We start from the raw sequence: 21,986 nt of genomic DNA, 5'->3' as shown, positions 1-21,986 counted from the left end.
GCACTTAAGTCGGCATTGTGCCTTTTGTATTCAATTCGGATGCAAACTCTGTGTTTCATCGTCAATAAGAAGCTCCAAGGGATTCAGTAAACCTGAGTTGAAGCATGGGAATCTTAAACTGGACTCACAGGAGAGGTTTAAATCTTAGAAAGTGAGAGTGTCAGTCCTCGTGTACTGAAGTCGACATTGTGCCTTTTGAATTTAATTCCGATGCAATTTCTGTGTTTCATCGTCAATAATAAGGTGCAAGGTATACAGTAAACCTAAAGTGAAGCTTCGGAATCTAAAACTGGACTCACAGGAGAGGTTCAAATCATAGAAAGTTAGAGTGTCAGCCCTCTTGTTCTTAAGTCGCCATTGTGAATTTTGTATTAAATTCGGATGCAATTTCTGTGTTTCATCGTCAAAAAGAAGGTCCGAGGTATACAGAAAACCTGAAGTGAAGCATCGGAATCTAAAACTGGACTCACATGAGAGGTTCAAATCATAGAAAGTTATAGTGTCATTCCTCTTGTACTTAAGTCGGCATTGTGACTTTTGTATCAAATTCGGATTAAATTTCTGTGTTTGATCGTCAATACGAAGGTCCAAGGGATACAGTAAACCTGAAGAGAAGCATCGGAATCTAAAACTGGACTCACAGGAGAGGTTCAAATGATAGAAAGTGAGAGTGTCAGTCCTCTTTTACTTAAGTCGGCATTGTGCCTTGTGTATTAAATTCGGATGCAATCTCTGTGTTTCATCTTCAATAAGAAGGACCAAGGTATACAGTAAACCTGAAGTGAAGCATCGGAATTTAAAACTGGACCCACAGGAGAGGTTGAAATCATAGAAAGTGAGACTGTCACTCCTCTTGTACTTAAGTCGGCATTGTGCCTTTTGTATTAAATTCGGTTGCTAACTCTGTGTTTCATCGTCAATAAGAAGGTCCAAGGTATACAGTAAACCTGAAGTGAAGCACCGGAATCTAAATCTGGACTCACAGGGGAGGTTCAAATCGTAGAAAGTTAGAGTGTCAGCCCTCTTTTTCTTAAGTCGCCATTGTGCCTTTTGTATTAAATTCGGATGCAATTTCTGTGTTTCATCGTCAATAAGAAGGTCCGAGGTATACAGAAAACCTGAAGTGAAGCATCGGAATCTAAAACTGGACTCACAGGAGAGGTTCAAATCATAGAAAGTTACAGTGTCATTCCTCTTGTACTTAAGTCGGCATTGTGACTTTTGTATCAAATTCGGATTTAATTTCTGTGTTTGATCGTCAATAAGAAGGTCCAAGGGATACAGTAAACCTGAGGTGAAGCATCGGAATCTAAAACTGGACTCACAGGAGAGGTTCAAATGATAGAAAGTGAGAGTGTCAGTCCTCTTTTACTTAAGTCGGCATTGTGCTTTGTGTATTAAATTCGGATGCAATCTCTGTGTTTCATCTTCAATAAGAAGGTCCAAGGTATACAGTAAACCTGAAGCGAAGCACCGAAATCTAAATCTGGACTGACAGGGGAGGTTCAAATCATAGAAAGTTAGAGTGTCAACCCTCTTCTTCTTAAGTCGCCATTGTGCCTTTTGTATTAAATTCGGATGCAATTTCTGTGTTTCATCGTCAATAAGAAGGTCCGAGGTATACAGAAAACCTGAAGTGAAGCATCGGAATCTAAAACTGGACTCACAGGAGAGCTTCAAATCATAGAAAGTTATAGTGTCATTCTTCTTGTACTTAAGTCGGCATTGTGACTTTTGTATCAAATTCGGAATTAATTTCTGTGTTTGATCGTCAATAAGAAGGTCCAAGGGATACAGTAAACCTGAAGTGAAGCATCGGAATCTAAAACTGGACTCAGAGGAGAGGTTCAAATGATAGAAAGTGAGAGTGTCAGTCCTCTTTTACTTAAGGCGGCATTGTGCTTTGTGTATTAAATTCGGATGCAATCTCTGTGATTCATCTTCAATAAGAAGGTCCAAGGTATATAGTACACCTGAGGTGAAGCATCGGAATGTAAAACTGGACTCACAGGAGAGGTTGGAATCATAGAAAGTGAGACTGTCACTCATCTTGTACTCAAGTCGGCATTGTGCCTTTTGTATTAAATTCGGTTGCTAACTCTGTGTTTCATCGTCAATAAGAAGGTCCAAGGTATACAGTAAACATGAAATGAAGCACCGGAATCTAAAACTGGACTCACAGGAGAGGTTCAAATCATAGAATGTTAGAGTGTCAGCCCTCTTGTACTTAAGTCGCCATTGTGCTTTTGTATTAATATCGGATGCAATTTCTGTGTTTCTTCGTCAATAAGAAGGTCCGAGGTATACAGTAAACCTGAAGTGAAACATCGGAATCTAAAACTGGACTCACAGGAGAGGTTCAAATCATAGAAAGTTAGAGTGTCAGTCCTCTTGTACTTAAGTCGGCATTGTGACTTTTGTATCAAAATCGGATGCTATTTCTGTGTTTGATCGTCAATAAGAAGGTCCAAGTGATACAGTAAACCTGAAGTGAAGCTTCGGAATCTAAAACTGGAGTCACAGGAGAGGCTCAAATCATCGAAAATGAGAGTCTCAGTCCTCTTGTCCTTATGTCGACATTGTGCCTTTTGTATTAAATTCGGATGCAATTTCTGTGTTTCATCGTCAATAATAAGGTGCTAGGTATACAGTTAACCTGAAGTGAAGCATCGGAATCTAACACTCAACTCACAGGAGAGGTTCAAATCATAGAAAGTGAGAGTGTCAGTCCTCTTGTACTTAAGTCGGCATTGTGCCTTTGCAATTAAATTCGAATGCAATTTCTGTGTTTCATCGTCAATAAGAAGGTCCAAAGGATATAGTAAACCTGAAGTGAAGCATCGGAATCTAAAACTGGACTCACAGGAGAGGTACAATTCATAGAAAGTGAGAGTGTCAGTCCTCTTGTACTTAAGTCGGCATTGTGCCTTTTGTATGAAATTCGGATACAATTTCTGTGTTTCTTCGTCAATAAGAAGGTCCAAGGTATACAGTGAACCTGAAGTGAAGCATCGGAATCTAAAACTGGAGTCACAGGAGAGGTTGAAATCATAGTAAGTGAGACTGCCACTCCTCTTGTACTTAAGTCGGCATTGTGCCTTTTGTATTAAATTCGGTTGCAAACTCTGTGTTTCATCGTCAATAAGAAGGTCCAAGGAATACAGTATACCTGAAGTAAAGCACCGGAATCCAAAACTGGACTCACAGGAGAGGTTCAAATCATAGAAAGTTAGAGTGTCAGAGCTCTTGTACTTAGGTCACCATTGTGTCTTTTGTATTAAATTCGGATTTAATTTCTGTGTTTCATCGCCAATAAGAAGGTCCGAGGAATACAGTAAACCTGAAGTGAAGCATCGAAATTTAAAACTGGGCTCACAGGAGAGGTTTAAAGCATAGAAATTTCGAGACTCACTGTTCTTGTACTCAAGTCGGTATTGTGCCTTTTGTATTAAATTCGGATGCAATTTCTGTGTTTCATCATCAATAAGAATGTCCAAGGGATACAGTAAACCTGAAATGAAGCATCGGAATCTAAAACTGGACTCACGGGAGGGGTTCAAATCATAGAAAGTTAGAATGTCAGTCCTCTAGTACTGAAGCCGGCATTGTGCCTTTTGTATTAAATTCGGATTCAATTTCTGTGTTTCATCGTCAGTAAGATGGTGCAAGGTATACAGTAAACCAGAAGTGAACCATCGCAATCTAAAACTGGACTCACAGGAGAGGTTCAAATCATAGAAAGTTAGAGTGTCAGTCATCTTTTACTTAAGTCGGCATTGTGCCATTTGTATTAAATTCGGATGCAATTTCTGTGTTTCATCGTCAATAAGAAGGTCCAAGGGATACAGTAAACCTGAAGTGAATCATCAGAATCTGAAACTGGACTCACAGGAGAGGTTCAAATCATAGAAAGTTAGAGTGTCAGTCCTCTTGTACTTAAGTCGGCATTGTGCCATTTTGATTTTAATTCCGATGCAATTTCTGTGTTTCATCGTCAATAAGAAGGTGAAGGTATACAGTAAACCTGAAGTCAAGTATCGGAACCTAAAATTGGACTCACAGGAGAGGTTCAAATCATAGAAAGTGAGAATGTCAGTCCTCTTGTACTAAAGTCGCCATTGTGATTTTTGTATTAAATTCGGATGCAACTTCTGTGTTTCATCGTCAATAAGAAGGTCCGAGGGATACAGTAACCTGAAGGGAAGCATCGGAATCTAAAACTGGACTCACAGGAGAGGTTCAAATCATAGAAAGTTAGAGTGTCAGTCCTCTTGTACTTAAGTCGGCATTGTGCCTTTTGTATTTAATTCGGATGCAAACTCTGTGTTTCATCGTCAATAAGAAGGTCCAAGGGATTCAGTAAACCTGAGGTGAAGCATCGAAATCTTAAACTGGACTCACAGGAGAGGTTCAAATCTTAGAAAGTTACAGTGTCAGTCCTCTTGTACTTAAGTCGACATTGTGCCTTTTGAATTTAATTCCGATGCAATTTCTGTGTTTCATCGTCAGTAAGAAGGTGCAAGGTATACAGTAAACCTGAAGTGAAGCTTCGGAATCTAAAACTGGACTCACAGGAGAGGTTCAAATCATAGAAAGTTAGAGTGTCAGCCTTCTTGTCCTTAAGTCGCCATTGTGCCTTTTGTATTAAATTCGGATGCAATTTCTGTGTTTCATCGTCAATAAGATGGTCCGAGGTATACTGAAAACCTGAAGTGAGGCATCGGAATCTAAAACTGGACTCACAGGAGAGGTTCGAATCATAGAAAGTTATAGTGTCATTCCTCTTGTACTTAAGTCGGCATTGTGACTTTTCTATCAAATTCGGATTTAATTTCTGTGTTTGATCGTCAATATGAAGGTCCAAGGGATACAGTAAACCTGAAGTGAAGCATAGGAATCTAAAACTGGACTCACAGGAGAGGTTGAAATTATAGAAAGTGAGAGTGTCAGTCCTCTTTTACTTAAGTCGGCATTGTGCCTTGTGTATTAAATTCGGATGCAATCTCTGTGTTTCATCTTCAATAAGAAGGTCCAAGGTATACAGTAAACCTGAAGTGAAGCATCGAAATCTAAAACTGGACTCACAGGAGAGGTTGAAATCATAGAAAGTGAGTCTGTCACTCCTCTTGTACTTAAGTCGGCATTGTGCCTTTTGTATTAAATTCGGTTGCAAACTCTGTGTTGCATCGTCAATAAGAAGCTCCAAGGTATACAGTAAACCCTTAAGTGAAGCACCAAATCTAAAACTGAACTCACAGGAGAGGTTCAAATCATAGAAAGTTAGAGTGTCAGCCCTCTTGTACTTAAGTCGCCATTGTGCCTTTTGCATTAAATTCGGATGCAATTTCTGTGTATCATCGTCAATAGGAAGGTCCGAGGTATACAGTAAACCTGAAGTGATGCTTCGGAATCTAAAACCGGACTCACAGGAGAGGTTAAAATGATAGAAAGTTAGAGTGTCGGTCCTCTTTTACTTAAGTCGGCAATGTGAATTTTGTATCAAATTCGGACGCAATTTCTGTGTTTGATCGTCAATAAGTAGGTCCAAGGGTACAGTAAACCCGAAGTGAAGCTTAGGAATCTAAAACTGGACTCAAAGGAGAGGTTCAAATCATAGAAAGTTAGAGTTTCAGTCCTCTTGTACTTAAGTCGGCATTGTGACTTTTGTATCAAATTCAGATGCAATTTCTGTATTTCATCGTCAATAAGAAGGTGCTAGGTATACAGTAAACCTGAAGTGAAGCATCGGAATCTAACAGTCAATTCACAGGAGAGGTTCAAATCATAGAAAGTGAGAGTGTCAGTCCTCTTGTACTTATGTCGGCATTATGCCTTTTCTATTAAATTGGAATGTAATTTCTGTGTTTCATCGTCAATAAGAAGGTCCAAGTTATACAGTAAACCTGAAGTGAAGCATCGGAATCTAAAACTGGACTCACAGGAGAGGTACAATTGATAGAAAGTGAAAGTGTCAGTCCTCTGTTACTTAAGTCGGCACTGTGTCTTTTGTATTTAATTCCGATGAAATTTCTGTGTTTCATCGTCATTACGAAGGTCCAAAGGATACAATAAGCCTGAAGTGAAGCATCGGAATCTAAAACTGGACCCACAGGAGAGGTTCAAATGATAGAAAGTGAGAGTGTCAGTCCTCTTTTACTTAAGTCGGCATTGTGCCTTGTGTATTAAATTCAGATGCAATTTCTGTGTTTCATCGTCAATAAGAAGGTCCAAGGTATACAGTAAACCTAAAGTGAAGCATTGGAATCTAAAACTGGCCTCACAGTAGAGGTTGAGATCATAGAAAGTGAGACTCTCACTCCTCTCGTACTTAAGTCGCCATTGTGACTTTTGTATTAAATTCGGATGAAAATTCTATGTTTCAGCGTCAATAAGAAGGTCCGAGGTATACAGTAAACCTGAAGTGAAGCAACGGAATCTACAACTGGACTCACAGGAGAGGTTCAAATCATAGAAAGTTAGAGTGTCAGTCCTCTTGTACTTAAGTCGGCATTGTGCTTTTTCAATTAAGCTCGAATGCAATTTCTGTGTTTCATCGTCAACAAGAAGGTCCAAGGGATACAGTAAACCTGAAGTGAAGCTTCAGAATCTAAAACTGGACTCACAGGAGAGGTACAATTCATAGAAAATGAGAGTGTCCGTCCTCTTGTCCTTAAGTCGGCATTGTGCCCTTTGTTTTAAATTCGGATGCAATTTCTGTGTTTCATCGTCAATAAGAAGGTGCTAGGTATACAGTAAACCTGAAGTGTAGCATCGGTATCTAATACTGGACTCACAGGAGAGCTTCAAATGATAGAAAGTGAGAGTGTCAGTCCTCTTTTACTTAAGTCGGCATTGTGCCTTGTGTATTAATTTCGGATGCAATTTTTGTGTTTCATCGTCAAGAAGAGGGTCCAAGGTATACAGTAAACCTGAAGTGAAGCATCGGAATCTAAAACTGGACTCACAGGAGAGGTTCAAATCATAGAAAGTGAGAGTGTCAGTCCTCTTGTACTTAAGTCGGCATTGTGCCTTTTGTATTACATTCGGATGCAATTTCTGTGTTTCATCGTCAATAAGAAGGTCCAAGGGATACAGTAAACCTGAAGTGAAGCATCGGAATCTAAAACTGGACTCAAAGGGAGGTTAAAATCATAGAAAGTGCGAGTGTCAGTCCTCTTGTACTTAAGTCGGCGTTGTGTCTTTTGTATTAAATTCGGATGCAATTTCAGTGTTTCATCGTCAATACGAAGGTGCAAGGTATACAGTAAACCAGAAGTGAAGCATCGGAATCTAACACTCAACTCACATAAGAGGTTCATATCATAGAAAATGAGAGAGTCAGTCCTCTTGTACTTATGTCGGCATTGTGCCATTTGTATTAAATTCCGATGCGATTTCTGTGTTTCATCGTCAATAAGGAGGTCCAAGGGATACAGTAAACGTGAAATGAAGTATCAGAATCTAAAACTGTACTCATCGGAGAGGTCCGAATCATAGAAAGTTAGAGTGTCAGTGTTCTTGTACTTAACTAGGCATTGTGCCTTTGGATTTAATTCGGATGCAATTTCTGTGTTTCATCGTCAATAAGAAGGTCCAAGGTACACAGTAAGCCTGAAGAGAAGCATCGAAATCTAAAACTGGACTGACAGGAGAGGTTCAAATCATAGAAAGTGAGAGTGTCAGTCCTCTTTTACTTAAGTCGGCGTTGTGCCTTGTGTATTAAATTCGGATGCAATTTCGGTGTTTCATCGTCAATACGAAGGTGCTAGGTATACAGTAAACCTGAAGTGAAGCATCGGAATCTAACACTCAACTCACAGGAGAGGTCCAAATCATAGACACTGAGAGTGTCAGTCCTCTTGTAACTAAGTCGGCATTGTGCCTTTTCTATTAAATTCGAATGCCATTTCTGTGTTGCATCGGCAATAAGAAGGTCCAAGGGATACAGTAAACCTGAAGTGAAGCATCGGAATCTAAAACTGGACTCACAGGAGAGGTACAATTCATAGAAAGTGAGAGTGTCAGTCCTCTTGTACTTAAGTCGGCATTGTGCCTTTTGTATGAAATTCAGATACAATTTCTGTGTTTCATCGTCAATAAGAAGGTCCAAGGTATACAGTGAACCTGAAGTGAAGCATCGGAATCTAAAACTGGAGTCACAGGAGAGGTTGAAATCATAGTAAGTGAGACTGCCACTCCTCTTGTACTTAAGTCGGCATTGTGCCTTTTGTATTAAATTCGGTTGCAAACTCTGTGTTTCATCGTCAATAACAAGGTCCAAGGAATACAGTATACCTGAAGTAAAGCACCGGAATCTAAAACTGGACTCACAGGAGAGGTTCAAATCATAGAAAGTTAGAGTGTCAGACCTCTTGTACTTAAGTCACCATTGTGTCTTTTGTATTAAATTCGGATTTAATTTCTGTGTTTCATCGTCAGTAAGATGGTGCAAGGTATACAGTAAACCAGAAGTGAACCATCGCAATCTAAAACTGGACTCACAGGAGAGGTTCAAATCATAGAAAGTTAGAGTGTCAGTCCTCTTGTACTTAAGTCGGCATTGTGCCTTTTGTATTTAATTCGGATGCAAACTCTGTGTATCATCGTCAATAAGAAGGTCCAAGGGATTCAGTAAACCTGAGGTGAAGCATCGAAATCTTAAACTGGACTCACAGGAGAGGTTCAAATCTTAGAAAGTTAGTGTGTCAGTCCTCTTGTACTTAAATCGACATTGTGCCTTTTGAATTTAATTCCGATGCAATTTCTGTGTTTCATCGTCAGTAAGAAGGTGCAAGGTATACAGTAAACCTGAAGTGAAGCTTCGGAATCTAAAACTGGACTCACAGGAGAGGTTCAAATCATAGGAAGTTAGAGTGTCAGCCTTCTTGTTCTTAAGTCGCCATTGTGCCTTTTGTATTAAATTCGGATGCAATTTCTGTGTTTCATCGTCATTAAGAAGGTCCGAGGTATACAGAAAACCTGAAGTGAGGCATCGGAATCTAAAACTGGACTCACAGGAGAGGTTCGAATCATAGAAAGTTATAGTGTCATTCCTCTTGTACTTAAGTCGGCATTGTGACTTTTGTATCAAATTCGGATTTAATTTCTGTGTTTGATCGTCAATAAGAAGGTCCAAGGGATACAGTAAACCTGAAGTGAAGCATAGGAATCTAAAACTGGACTCACAGGAGAGGTTCAAATGATAGAAAGTGAGAGTGTCAGTCCTCTTTTACTTAAGTCGGCATTGTGCCTTGTGTATTAAATTCGGATGCAATCTCTGTGTTTCATCTTCAATAAGAAGGTCCAAGGTATACAGTAAACCTGAAGTGAAGAATCGGAATCTAAAACTGGACTCACAGGAGAGGTTGAAATCATAGAAAGTGAGTCTGTCACTCCTCTTGTACTTAAGTCGGCATTGTGCCTTTTGTATTAAATTCGGTTGCAAACTCTGTGTTGCATCGTCCATAACAAGGTCCAAGGTATACAGTAAACCCTTAAGTGAAGCACCGGAATCTAAAACTGAACTCACAGGAGAGGTTCAAATCATAGAAAGTTAGAGTTTCAGTCCTCTTGTACTTAAGTCGGCATTGTGACTTTTGTATCAAATTCAGATGCAATTTCTGTGTTTCATCGTCAATAAGAACGTGCTAGGTATACAATAAACCTGAAGTGAAGCATCGGAATCTAACACTCAACTCACAGGAGAGGTTCAAATCATAGAAAGTGAGAGTGTCAGTCCTCTTGTACTTAAGTCGGCATTGTGCCTTTTCTATTAAATTGGAATGTAATTTCTGTGTTTCATCGTCAATGAGAAGGTCCAAGTTATACAGTAAACCTGAAGTGAAGCATCGGAATCTAAAACTGGACTCACAGCAGAGGTACAATTGATAGAAAGTGAGAGTGTCAGTCCTCTGTTACTTAAGTCGACACTGTGTCTTTTGTATTTAATTCCGATGGAATTTCTGTGTTTCATCGTCATTACGAAGGTCAAAAGGATACAATAAGCCTGAGGTGAAGCATCGGAATGTAAAACTGGACCCACAGGAGAGGTTCAAATGATAGAAAGTGAGAGTGTCAGTCCTCTTTTACTTAAGTCGGCATTGTGCCTTGTGTATTAAATTCGGATGCAATTTCTGTGTTTCATCGTCAATAAGAAGGTCCAAGGTATACAGTAAACCTGAAGTGAAGCATTGGAATCTAAAACTGGCCTCACAGTAGAGGTTGAAATCATAGAAAGTGAGACTCTCACTCCTCTCGTACTTAAGTCGCCATTGTGACTTTTGTATTAAATTCGGATGAAATTTCTATGTTTCATCGTCAATAAGAAGGTCCGAGGTATACAGTAAACCTGAAGTGAAGCAACGGAATCTAAAACTGGACTCACAGGACAGGTTCAAATCATAGAAAGTTAGAGTGTCAGTCCTCTTGTACTTAAGTCAGCATTGTGAATTTTGTATCAAATTCGGATGCAATTTCTGAGTTTGATCGTCAATAAGAAGGTCCAAGGGATACAGTAAACCTGAAGTGAAGCTTCGGAATCTAAAACTTGACTCACAGGAGAGGTACAATTCATAGAAAATGAGAGTGTCAGTCCTCTTGTCCTTAAGTCGGCATTGTGCCCTTTGTTTTAAATTCGGATGCAATTTCTGTGTTTCATCGTCAATAAGAAGGTGCTAGGTATACAGTAAACCTGAAGTGAAACATCGGAATCTAACACTCAACTCACAGGAGAGGTTCATATCATAGAAAGTGAGAGTGTCAGTCCTCTTGTACTTAAGTCGGCATTGTGCCTTTTCAATTAAATTCGAATGCAATTTCTGTGTTTCATCGTCAACAAGAAGGTCCAAGGGATACAGTAAACCTGAAGTGAAGCTTCAGAAACTAAAACTTGACTCACAGGAGAGGTACAATTCATAGAAAATGAGAGTGTCAGTCCTCTTGTCCTTAAGTCGGCATTGTGCCCTTTGTTTTAAATTCGGATGCAATTTCTGTGTTTCATCGTCAATAAGAAGGTGCTAGGTATACAGTAAACCTGAAGTGTAGCATCGGTATCTAAAACTGGACTCACAGGAGAGGTTCAAATGATAGAAAGTGAGAGTGTCAGTCCTCTTTTACTTAAGTCGGCATTGTGCCTTGTGTATTAAATTCGGATGCAATTTTTGTGTTTCATCGTCAATAAGAGGGTCCAAGGTATACAGTAAACCTGAAGTGAAGCATCGGAATCTAAAACTGGACTCACAGGAGAGGTTGAAATGATAGAAAGTGAGACTGTCACTCCTCTTGTACTTAAGTCGGCGTTGTGCTTTTGTATTAAATTCGGTCGCAAACTCTGTGTTTCATCGTCAATAAGAAGGTCCAAGGTATACAGTGAACCTGAAGTGAAGCACCGGAATCTAAAACTGGACTCACAGGACAGGTTCAAAACATAGAAAGTTAGAGTGTCAGCCCTCTTTTACTTAAGTCGCCATTGTGCCTTTTGTATTAAGTTCGCATGCAATTTCTTTGTTTCATCGTCAATAAGAAGGTCTGAGGTATACAGTAAACCTGAAGTGAAGCATCGGAATCTAAAGCTGGACTCACAGGGGAGGTTCAAATCATAGACGGTTAGAGTGTCAGTCCTCTTGTACTTAACTCGGCATTGTGCATTTTGAATTTAATTCTGATGCAATTTCAGTTCTTCATCGTCAGTAAGAAGGTCTAAGGTACACAGTACAACTGAAGAGAAGCATCGGAATGTAAAACTGGACTCACAGGAGAGGTTCAAATCATAGAAAGTGAGAGTGTCAGTCCTCTTGTACTTAAGTCGGCATTGTGCCTTTTGTATTACATTCGGATGCAATTTCTGTGTTTCATCGTCAATAAGAAGGTCCAAGGGATACAGTAAACCTGAAGTGAAGCATTGGAATCTAAAACTGGACTCAAAGGGAGGTTAAAATCATAGAAAGTGAGAGTGTCAGTCCTCTTGTACTTAAGTCGGCGTTGTGTCTTTTGTATTAAATTCGGATGCAATTTCTGTGTTTCATCGTCAATACGAAGGTGCAAGGTATACAGTAAACCAGAAGTGAAGCATCGGAATCTAACACTCAACTCACAGGAGAGGTTCATATCATAGAAAATGAGAGTGTCAGTCCTCTTGTACTTAAGTCGGCATTGTGCCATTTATATTAAATTCCGATGCGATTTCTGTGTTTCATCGTCAATATGGAGGTCCAAGGGATACAGTAAACGTGAAATGAAGTATCAGAATCTAAAACTGTACTCATCGGAGAGGTCCGAATCATAGAAAGTTAGAGTGTCAGTGTTCTTGTACTTAACTCGGCATTGTGCCTTTGGATATAATTCGGATGCAATTTCTGTGTTTCATCGTCAATAAGAAGGTCCAAGGTACACAGTAAGCCTGAAGAGAAGCATCGAAATCTAAAACTGGACTGACAGGAGAGGTTCAAATCATAGAAAGTGAGAGTGTCAGTCCTCTTTTACTTAAGTCGGCGTTGTGCCTTGTGTATTAAATTCGGATGCAATTTCGGTGTTTCATCGTCAATAAGAAATTCCAAGGTATACAGTAAACCTGAAGTGTAGCACCGGAATCTAAAACTGGACTCACAGGACAGGTTCAAAACATAGAAAGTTAGAGTGTCAGCCCTCTTGTACTTAAGTCGCCATTGTGCCTTTTGTATTAAATTCGGATGCAATTTCTTTGTTTCATCGTCAATAAGAAGGTCCGAGGTATACAGTAAACCTGAAGTGAAGCATCGGAATCTAAAACTGGACTCACAGGAGAGGTTCATATCATAGAAAGTTTGAATGTCAGTCCTCTTCTACTTAAGTCGGCATTGTGCCTTTTGTACTAAATTCGGATGCAATTTCTGTGTTTCATCGTCAATAAGAAGGTGCAAGGCATACAGTAAACCTGAAGTGAAGCATCGGAATCTAAAACTGGACTCACTGGGGAGGTTCAAATCATAGAAAGTGAGAGGGTCAGACCTTTTTTACTTCAGTCGGCATGTGCCTTTTGTATTAGATTCGGATGCAATTTCTGTGTTTCAACGTCAATTAGAAGGTCCAAGGGATACAGTAAATCTGCAGTGAAGCATCGGAATCTAAAACTGGACTCACAGGAGAGGTTCAAACCATAGAAAGTGAGAGTGTCAGTCCTCTTGTACTTAAGTCGGCATTGTGCCTTTTGTATTACATTCGGATGCAATTTCTGTGTTTCATCGTCAATAAGAAGGTCCAAGGGGTACAGTAAACCTGAAGTGAAGCATCGGAATCTAAAACTGGACTCACAGCAGAGGTCAAGTCATAGAAAGATAGAGTGTCAGTCCTCTTGTACTTATGACGGCACTGTGACTTTTGTATCAAATTCGGATGCAATTTCTGTGTTTGATCGTCAGTAAGCAGGTCCAAGGGATACAGTAAACCTGAAGTGAAGCATCGGAATCTAAAACTGGACTCACAGGAGAGGTTCAAATCAAAGAAGGGTAGAGTGTCAGACCACTTGTACTTAACTCGGCATTGTGCCTTTTCAATTTAATTCCGATGCAATTTCTGTTTTTCATCGACAGTAAGAAGGTCCAAGGTCTACAGTAAACCTGAAGTGAAGCATCGGTCTAAAACTGGACTCACAGGAGAGGTTCAAATCATAGAAAGTTAGAGTGTCAGTCCTCTTTTACTTAAATCGGCATTGTGATTTTTGTATTAAATTCCGATGCAATTTCTGTGTATCATCGTCAATAAGAAGGTGCAAGGTATACAGTAAACCGGAAGTGAAGCATCGGAATCTAAAACTGGACTCACAGGAGAGGTTCAAATCATAGGAAGTGAGAGTGTCCGTCCTCTTGTACTTAAGGCGGCATTTTGGCTTTTGAATTTAATTCCAATGCAATTTCTGTGTTTCATCGTCAATAAGAAGGTGCAAGGTATACAGTAAACCTGAAGTGAAGCATCGGAATCTTAAACTGGACTCACAGGAGAGGTTCAAATCATAGAAAGTGAGAGTGTCAGTCCTTTTTTACTTCAGTCGGCGTTGTGTCTTTTGTATTAAATTCGGATGCAATTTCTGTGTTTCATCGTCAATACGAAGGTGCAAGGTATACAGTAAACCAGAAGTGAAGCATCGGAATCTAACACTCAACTCACAGGAGAGGTTCATATCATAGAAAATGAGAGTGTCAGTCCTCTTGTACTTAAGTCGGCATTGTGAATTTTGTATCAAATTCGGATGCAATTTCTGAGTTTGATCGTCAATAAGAAGGTCCAAGGGATACAGTAAACCTGATGTGAAGCTTCGGAATCCAAAACTTGACTCACAGGAGAGGTACAATTCATAGAAAATGAGAGTGTCAGTCCTCTTGTCCTTAAGTCGGCATTGTGCCCTTTGTTTTAAATTCGGATGCAATTTCTGTGTTTCATCGTCAATAAGAAGGTGCTAGGTATACAGTAAACCTGAAGTGAAACATCGGAATCTAACACTCAACTCACAGGAGAGGTTCATATCATAGAAAGTGAGAGTGTCAGTCCTCTTGTACTTAAGTCGGCATTGTGCCTTTTCAATTAAATTCGAATGCAATTTCTGTGTTTCATCGTCAACAAGAAGGTCCAAGGGATACAGTAAACCTGAAGTGAAGCTTCAGAATCTAAAACTTGACTCACAGGAGAGGTACAATTCATAGAAAATGAGAGTGTCAGTCCTCTTGTCCTTAAGTCGGCATTGTGCCCTTTGTTTTAAATTCGGATGCAATTTCTGTGTTTCATCGTCAATAAGAAGGTGCTAGGTATACAGTAAACCTGAAGTGTAGCATCGGTATCTAAAACTGGACTCACAGGAGAGGTTCAAATGATAGAAAGTGAGAGTGTCAGTCCTCTTTTACTTAAGTCGGCATTGTGCCTTGTATATTAAATTCGGATGCAATTTTTGTGTTTCATCGTCAATAAGAGGGTCCAAGGTATACAGTAAACCTGAAGTGAAGCATCGGAATCTAAAACTGGACTCACAGGAGAGGTTGAAATGATAGAAAGTGAGACTGTCACTCCTCTTGTACTTAAGTCGGCGTTGTGCTTTTGTATTAAATTCGGTCGCAAACTCTGTGTTTCATCGTCAATAAGAAGGTCCAAGGTATACAGTGAACCTGAAGTGAAGCACCGGAATCTAAAACTGGACTCACAGGACAGGTTCAAAACATAGAAAGTTAGAGTGTCAGCCCTCTTTTACTTAAGTCGCCATTGTGCCTTTTGTATTAAGTTCGCATGCAATTTCTTTGTTTCATCGTCAATAAGAAGGTCTGAGGTATACAGTAAACCTGAAGTGAAGCATCGGAATCTAAAGCTGGACTCACAGGAGAGGTTCAAATCATAGACGGTTAGAGTGTCAGTCCTCTTGTACTTAACTCGGCATTGTGCATTTTGAATTTAATTCGGATGCAATTTCAGTTCTTCATCGTCAGTCAGAAGGTCTAAGGTACACAGTACAACTGAAGAGAAGCATCGGAATGTAAAACTGGACTCACAGGAGAGGTTCAATCATAGAAAGTGAGAGTGTCAGTCCTCTTGTACTTAAGTCGGCATTGTGCCTTTTGTATTACATTCGGATGCAATTTCTGTGTTTCATCGTCAATAAGAAGGTCCAAGGGATACAGTAAACCTGAAGTGAAGCATTGGAATCTAAAACTGGACTCAAAGGGAGGTTAAAATCATAGAAAGTGAGAGTGTCAGTCCTCTTGTACTTAAGTCGGCGTTGTGTCTTTTGTATTAAATTCGGATGCAATTTCTGTGTTTCATCGTCAATACGAAGGTGCAAGGTATACAGTAAACCAGAAGTGAAGCATCGGAATCTAACACTCAACTCACAGGAGAGGTTCATATCATAGAAAATGAGAGTGTCAGTCCTCTTGTACTTAAGTCGGCATTGTGCCATTTATATTAAATTCCGATGCGATTTCTGTGTTTCATCGTCAATAAGGAGGTCCAAGGGATACAGTAAACGTGAAATGAAGTATCAGAATCTAAAACTGTACTCATCGGAGAGGTCCGAATCATAGAAAGTTAGAGTGTCAGTATTCTTGTACTTAACTCGGCATTGTGCCTTTGGATATAATTCGGATGCAATTTCTGTGTTTCATCGTCAATAAGAAGGTCCAAGGTACACAGTAAGCCTGAAGAGAAGCATCGAAATCTAAAACTGGACTGACAGGAGAGGTTCAAATCATAGAAAGTGAGAGTGTCAGTCCTCTTTTACTTAAGTCGGCGTTGTGCCTTGTGTATTAAATTCGGATGCAATTTCGGTGTTTCATCGTCAATAAGAAATTCCAAGGTATACAGTAAACCTGAAGTGAAGCACCGGAATCTAAAACTGGACTCACAGGACAGGTTCAAAACATAGAAAGTTAGAGTGTCAGCCCTCTTGTACTTAAGTCGCCATTGTGCCTTTTGTATTAAATTCGGATGCAATTTCTTTGTTTCATCGTCAATAAGAAGGTCCGAGGTATACAGTAAACCTGAAGTGAAGCATCGGAATCTAAAACTGGACTCACAGGAGAGGTTCATATCATAGAAAGTTTGAATGTCAGTCCTCTTCTACTTAAGTCGGCATTGTGCCTTTTGTACTAAATTCGGATGCAATTTCTGTGTTTCATCGTCAATAAGAAGGTGCAAGGCATACAGTAAACCTGAAGTGAAGCATCGGAATCTAAAACTGGACTCACTGGGGAGGTTCAAATCATAGAAAGTGAGAGGGTCAGACCTTTTTTACTTCAGTCGGCATGTGCCTTTTGTATTAAATTCGGATGCAATTTCTGTGTTTCAACGTCAATTAGAAGGTCCAAGGGATACAGTAAATCTGCAGTGAAGCATCGGAATCTAAAACTGGACTCACAGGAGAGGTTCAAACCATAGAAAGTGAGAGTGTCAGTCCTCTTGTACTTAAGTCGGCATTGTGCCTTTTGTATTACATTCGGATGCAATTTCTGTGTTTCATCGTCAATAAGAAGGTCCAAGGGGTACAGTAAACCTGAAGTGAAGCATCGGATTCTAAAACTGGACTCACAGCAGAGGTCAAGTCATAGAAAGATAGAGTGTCAGTCCTCTTGTACTTATGACGGCACTGTGACTTTTGTATCAAATTCGGATGCAATTTCTGTGTTTGATCGTCAGTAAGCAGGTCCAAGGGATACAGTAAACCTGAAGTGAAGCATCGGAATCTAAAACTGGACTCACAGGAGAGGTTCAAATCAAAGAAGGGTAGAGTGTCAGACCACTTGTACTTAACTCGGCATTGTGCCTTTTCAATTTAATTCCGATGCAATTTCTGTTTTTCATCGACAGTAAGAAGGTCCAAGGTCTACAGTAAACCTGAAGTGAAGCATCGGTCTAAAACTGGACTCACAGGAGAGGTTCAAATCATAGAAAGTTAGAGTGTCAGTCCTCTTTTACTTAAATCGGCATTGTGATTTTTGTATTAAATTCCGATGCAATTTCTGTGTATCATCGTCAATAAGAAGGTGCAAGGTATACAGTAAACCGGAAGTGAAGCATCGGAATCTAAAACTGGACTCACAGGAGAGGTTCAAATCATAGGATGTGAGAGTGTCCGTCCTCTTGTACTTAAGGCGGCATTTTGGCTTTTGAATTTAATTCCAATGCAATTTCTGTGTTTCATCGTCAATAAGAAGGTGCAAGGTATACAGTAAACCTGAAGTGAAGCATCGGAATCTTAAACTGGACTCACAGGAGAGGTTCAAATCATAGAAAGTGAGAGTGTCAGTCCTTTTTTACTTCAGTCGGCGTTGTGTCTTTTGTATTAAATTCGGATGCAATTTCTGTGTTTCATCGTCAATACGAAGGTGCAAGGTATACAGTAAACCAGAAGTGAAGCATCGGAATCTAACACTCAACTCACAGGAGAGGTTCATATCATAGAAAATGAGAGTGTCAGTCCTCTTGTACTTAAGTCGGCATTGTGCCATTTATATTAAATTCCGATGCGATTTCTGTGTTTCATCGTCAATAAGGAGGTCCAAGGGATACAGTAAACGTGAAATGAAGTATCAGAATCTAAAACTGTACTCATCGGAGAGGTCCGAATCATAGAAAGTTAGAGTGTCAGTGTTCTTGTACTTAACTCGGCATTGTGCCTTTGGATATAATTCGGATGCAATTTCTGTGCTTCATCGTCAATAAGAAGGTCCAAGGTACACAGTAAGCCTGAAGAGAAGCATCAAAATCTAAAACTGGACTGACAGGAGAGGTTCAAATCATAGAAAGTGAGAGTGTCAGTCCTCTTTTACTTAAGTCGGCGTTGTGCCTTGTGTATTAAATTCGGATGCAATTTCGGTGTTTCATCGTCAATAAGAAATTCCAAGGTATACGGTAAACCTGAAGTGAAGCACCGGAATCTAAAACTGGACTCACAGGACAGGTTCAAAACATAGAAAGTTAGAGTGTCAGCCCTCTTGTACTTAAGTCGCCATTGTGCCTTTTGTATTAAATTCGGATGCAATTTCTTTGTTTCATCGTCAATAAGAAGGTCCGAGGTATACAGTAAACCTGAAGTGAAGCATCGGAATCTAAAACTGGACTCACAGGAGAGGTTCATATCATAGAAAGTTTGAATGTCAGTCCTCTTCTACTTAAGTCGGCATTGTGCCTTTTGTACTAAATTCGGATGCAATTTCTGTGTTTCATCGTCAATAAGAAGGTGCAAGGCATACAGTAAACCTGAAGTGAAGCATCGGAATCTAAAACCGGACTCACTGGGGAGGTTCAAATCATAGAAAGTGAGAGGGTCAGACCTTTTTTACTTCAGTCGGCATGTGCCTTTTGTATTAAATTCGGATGCAATTTCTGTGTTTCAACGTCAATTAGAAGGTCCAAGGGATACAGTAAATCTGCAGTGAAGCATCGGAATCTAAAACTGGACTCACAGGAGAGGTTCAAACCATAGAAAGTGAGAGTGTCAGTCCTCTTGTACTTAAGTCGGCATTGTGCCTTTTGTATTACATTCGGATGCAATTTCTGTGTTTCATCGTCAATAAGAAGGTCCAAGGGGTACAGTAAACCTGAAGTGAAGCATCGGAATCTAAAACTGGACTCACAGCAGAGGTCAAGTCATAGAAAGATAGAGTGTCAGTCCTCTTGTACTTAAGACGGCACTGTGACTTTTGTATCAAATTCGGATGCAATTTCTGTGTTTGATCGTCAGTAAGCAGGTCCAAGGGATACAGTAAACCTGAAGTGAAGCATCGGAATCTAAAACTGGACTCACAGGAGAGGTTCAAATCAAAGAAGGGTAGAGTGTCAGACCACTTGTACTTAACTCGGCATTGTGCCTTTTCAATTTAATTCCGATGCAATTTCTGTTTTTCATCGACAGTAAGAAGGTCCAAGGTCTACAGTAAACCTGAAGTGAAGCATCGGTGTAAAACTGGACTCACAGGAGAGGTTCGAATCATAGAAAGTTAGAGTGTCAGTCCTCTTTTACTTAAATCGGCATTGTGATTTTTGTATTAAATTCCGATGCAATTTCTGTGTATCATCGTCAATAAGAAGGTGCAAGGTATACAGTAAACCGGAAGTGAAGCATCGGAATCTAAAACTGGACTCACAGGTGAGGTTCAAATCATAGGAAGTGAGAGTGTCCGTCCTCTTGTACTTAAGGCGGCATTGTAGCTTTTGAATTTAATTCCAATGCAATATCTGTGTTTCATCGTCAATAAGAAGGTGCAAGGTATACAGTAAACCTGAAGTGAAGCATCGGAATCTTAAACTGGACTCACAGGAGAGGTTCAAATCATAGAAAGTGAGAGTGTCAGTCCTTTTTTACTTCAGTCGGCATTGCGCCTTTTGTATTAAATTCGGATGCAATTTCTGTGTTTCATCGTCAATAAGAAGGTCCAAGGGATACAGTAAATCTGAAGTGAAGCATCGGAACCTAAAACTGGATTCACAGGAGAGATTCAAATCATAGAAAGTGAGTGTGTCAGTACTCTTGTACTTAAGTCGGCATTGTGCTTTTTGTGTTAAATTCAGATGCAAATTCTGTTTCAACGTCAATAAGAAGGTCCAAGGGATTCAGTATACCTGAAGTGAAGCATCGGAATCTAAAATTGGACTCACAGGAGAGGTTCAAATGATAGAAAGTTAGAGTGTCAGTCCTCTTGTACTTATGTCGGCATTGTGCCTTTTGTATTAAATTCGGACCCGAACTCTGTGTTTAATCGTCAATAAGAAGGTCCAAGGGGTACAGTAAACCTGAAGTGAAGCATCGGAATCTAAAACTGGACACACAGGAGAGGTTCAAATCATCGAAAGTGAGAGTGTCAGTCCTCTTGTACTTAAGTCGGCATTGTGCCATTTGTAATAAATTCCGATGCAATTTCTGTGTTTCATCGTCAATAAGAAAGTGTAAGGTATACAGTAAACCAGAAGTGAAGCATCCGAATCTAACACTCAACTCACAGGAGATTTTTAAATCATAGAAAGTGAGAGTGTCAGTCCTCTTGTACTTAAGTCGGCATTGTGCCTTTTGTATTAAATTCGGATGCAATTTCTATGTTTCATCGTCAATAAGAACGTCCAAGGGATACAGTAAACCTGAAGTGAAGCATCGGAATCTGAAACTGGACTCACAGGTGAAGTTCAAATCATAGAAAGTTAGAGTGTCAGTCCCCTTTTACTTAAGTCGCATTGTGCCTTTTGTATTAAATTCCGATGCAATTTCTGTGTTTCATCGCCAATAAGAAGGTGCAAGGTATACAGTAAACCTCTAGTGAAGCATCGGAATCTTAAACTGGACACACAGGAGACGTTCAAATCATCGAAAGTGAGAGTGTCAGTCCTCTTGTACTTAAGTCGGCATTGTGCCATTTGTAATGAATTCCGAGTCAATTTCTTTGCTTCATCGTCAATAAGAAAGTGCAAGGTATACAGTAAACCAGAAGTGAAGCATCGGAATCTAACACTCAACTCAGAGGAGATGTTTTATATCATAGAAAGTAAGAGTGTCAGTCCTCTTGTACTTAAGTCGGCATTGTGCCTTTTGTATTAAATTCCGATGCAATTTCTGTGTTTAATCGTCAATAAGAAGGTGCAAGGTATACAGTAAACCGGAAGTGAAGCATCGGAGTCTAAAACTGGACTCAAAGGAGAAGTTCAAATCATAGAATGTGAGGGTGTCAGTCCTCTTGTACTTAAGTCGGCATTGTGGCTTCTGAATTTAATTCCAATGCAATTTCTGTGTTTCATCGTCTATAAGAAGGTGCAAGGTATACAGTAAACCTGAAGTGAAGCATGGGAAACTAAAACTGGACTCGCAGGAGAGGTTCAAATCATAGAATGTTAGAGTGTCATTCCTCATTTACTTAAGTCGTCATTGTGCCTTCTGTATTAAATTCCGATGCAATTTCTGTGTTTCATCGTCAATAAGAAGGTCCATGGGATACAGGAAACCTGACGTGAAGCATCGGAATCTAAAACTGTACTCACAGGAGAGGTTCAAATCATAGAGAGTTAGAGTGTCAGTCCTCTTGTACTTAAGTCGGTATTGTGACTTTTGTATTAAATTCGGATGCAATTTCTGTGTCTCATCGTCAATATGAAGGTCCAAGGGATACTGTCAACCTGAAGTGAAGAATCGGAATCCAAAACTGGACTCACAGGAGAGGTTAAAATCATAGAAAGTTAAAATGTCTGTCCTCTTGTCCTCAAGTCGGCATTGTGCCATTTGTATTAAATTCGGATGCAATTTCTGTGTTTCATCGTCAATAAGAAGGTGCAAGGTATACAGTAAACCTGAAGTGAAGCATCGGAATCTTAAACTGGACTCACAGGAGAGGTTCAAATCATAGAAAGTGAGAGTGTCAGTCCTTTTTCACTTCAGTCGGCATTGCGCCTTTTGTATTAAATTCGGATGCAATTACTGTGTTTCATCGTCAATAAGAAGGTCCAAGGGATACAGTAAATCTGAAGTAAAGCGTCAGAACCTAAAACTGGAC

The sequence above is a fragment of the Schistocerca piceifrons genome, chromosome 2 (genome assembly GCF_021461385.2).
Source record: "Schistocerca piceifrons isolate TAMUIC-IGC-003096 chromosome 2, iqSchPice1.1, whole genome shotgun sequence".
In the NCBI taxonomy this organism is placed as follows: Eukaryota; Metazoa; Arthropoda; class Insecta; order Orthoptera; family Acrididae; genus Schistocerca; species Schistocerca piceifrons.
The sequence above is the reverse complement of the archived record's forward strand: the minus strand, read 5'-3'. Positions refer to the sequence as shown.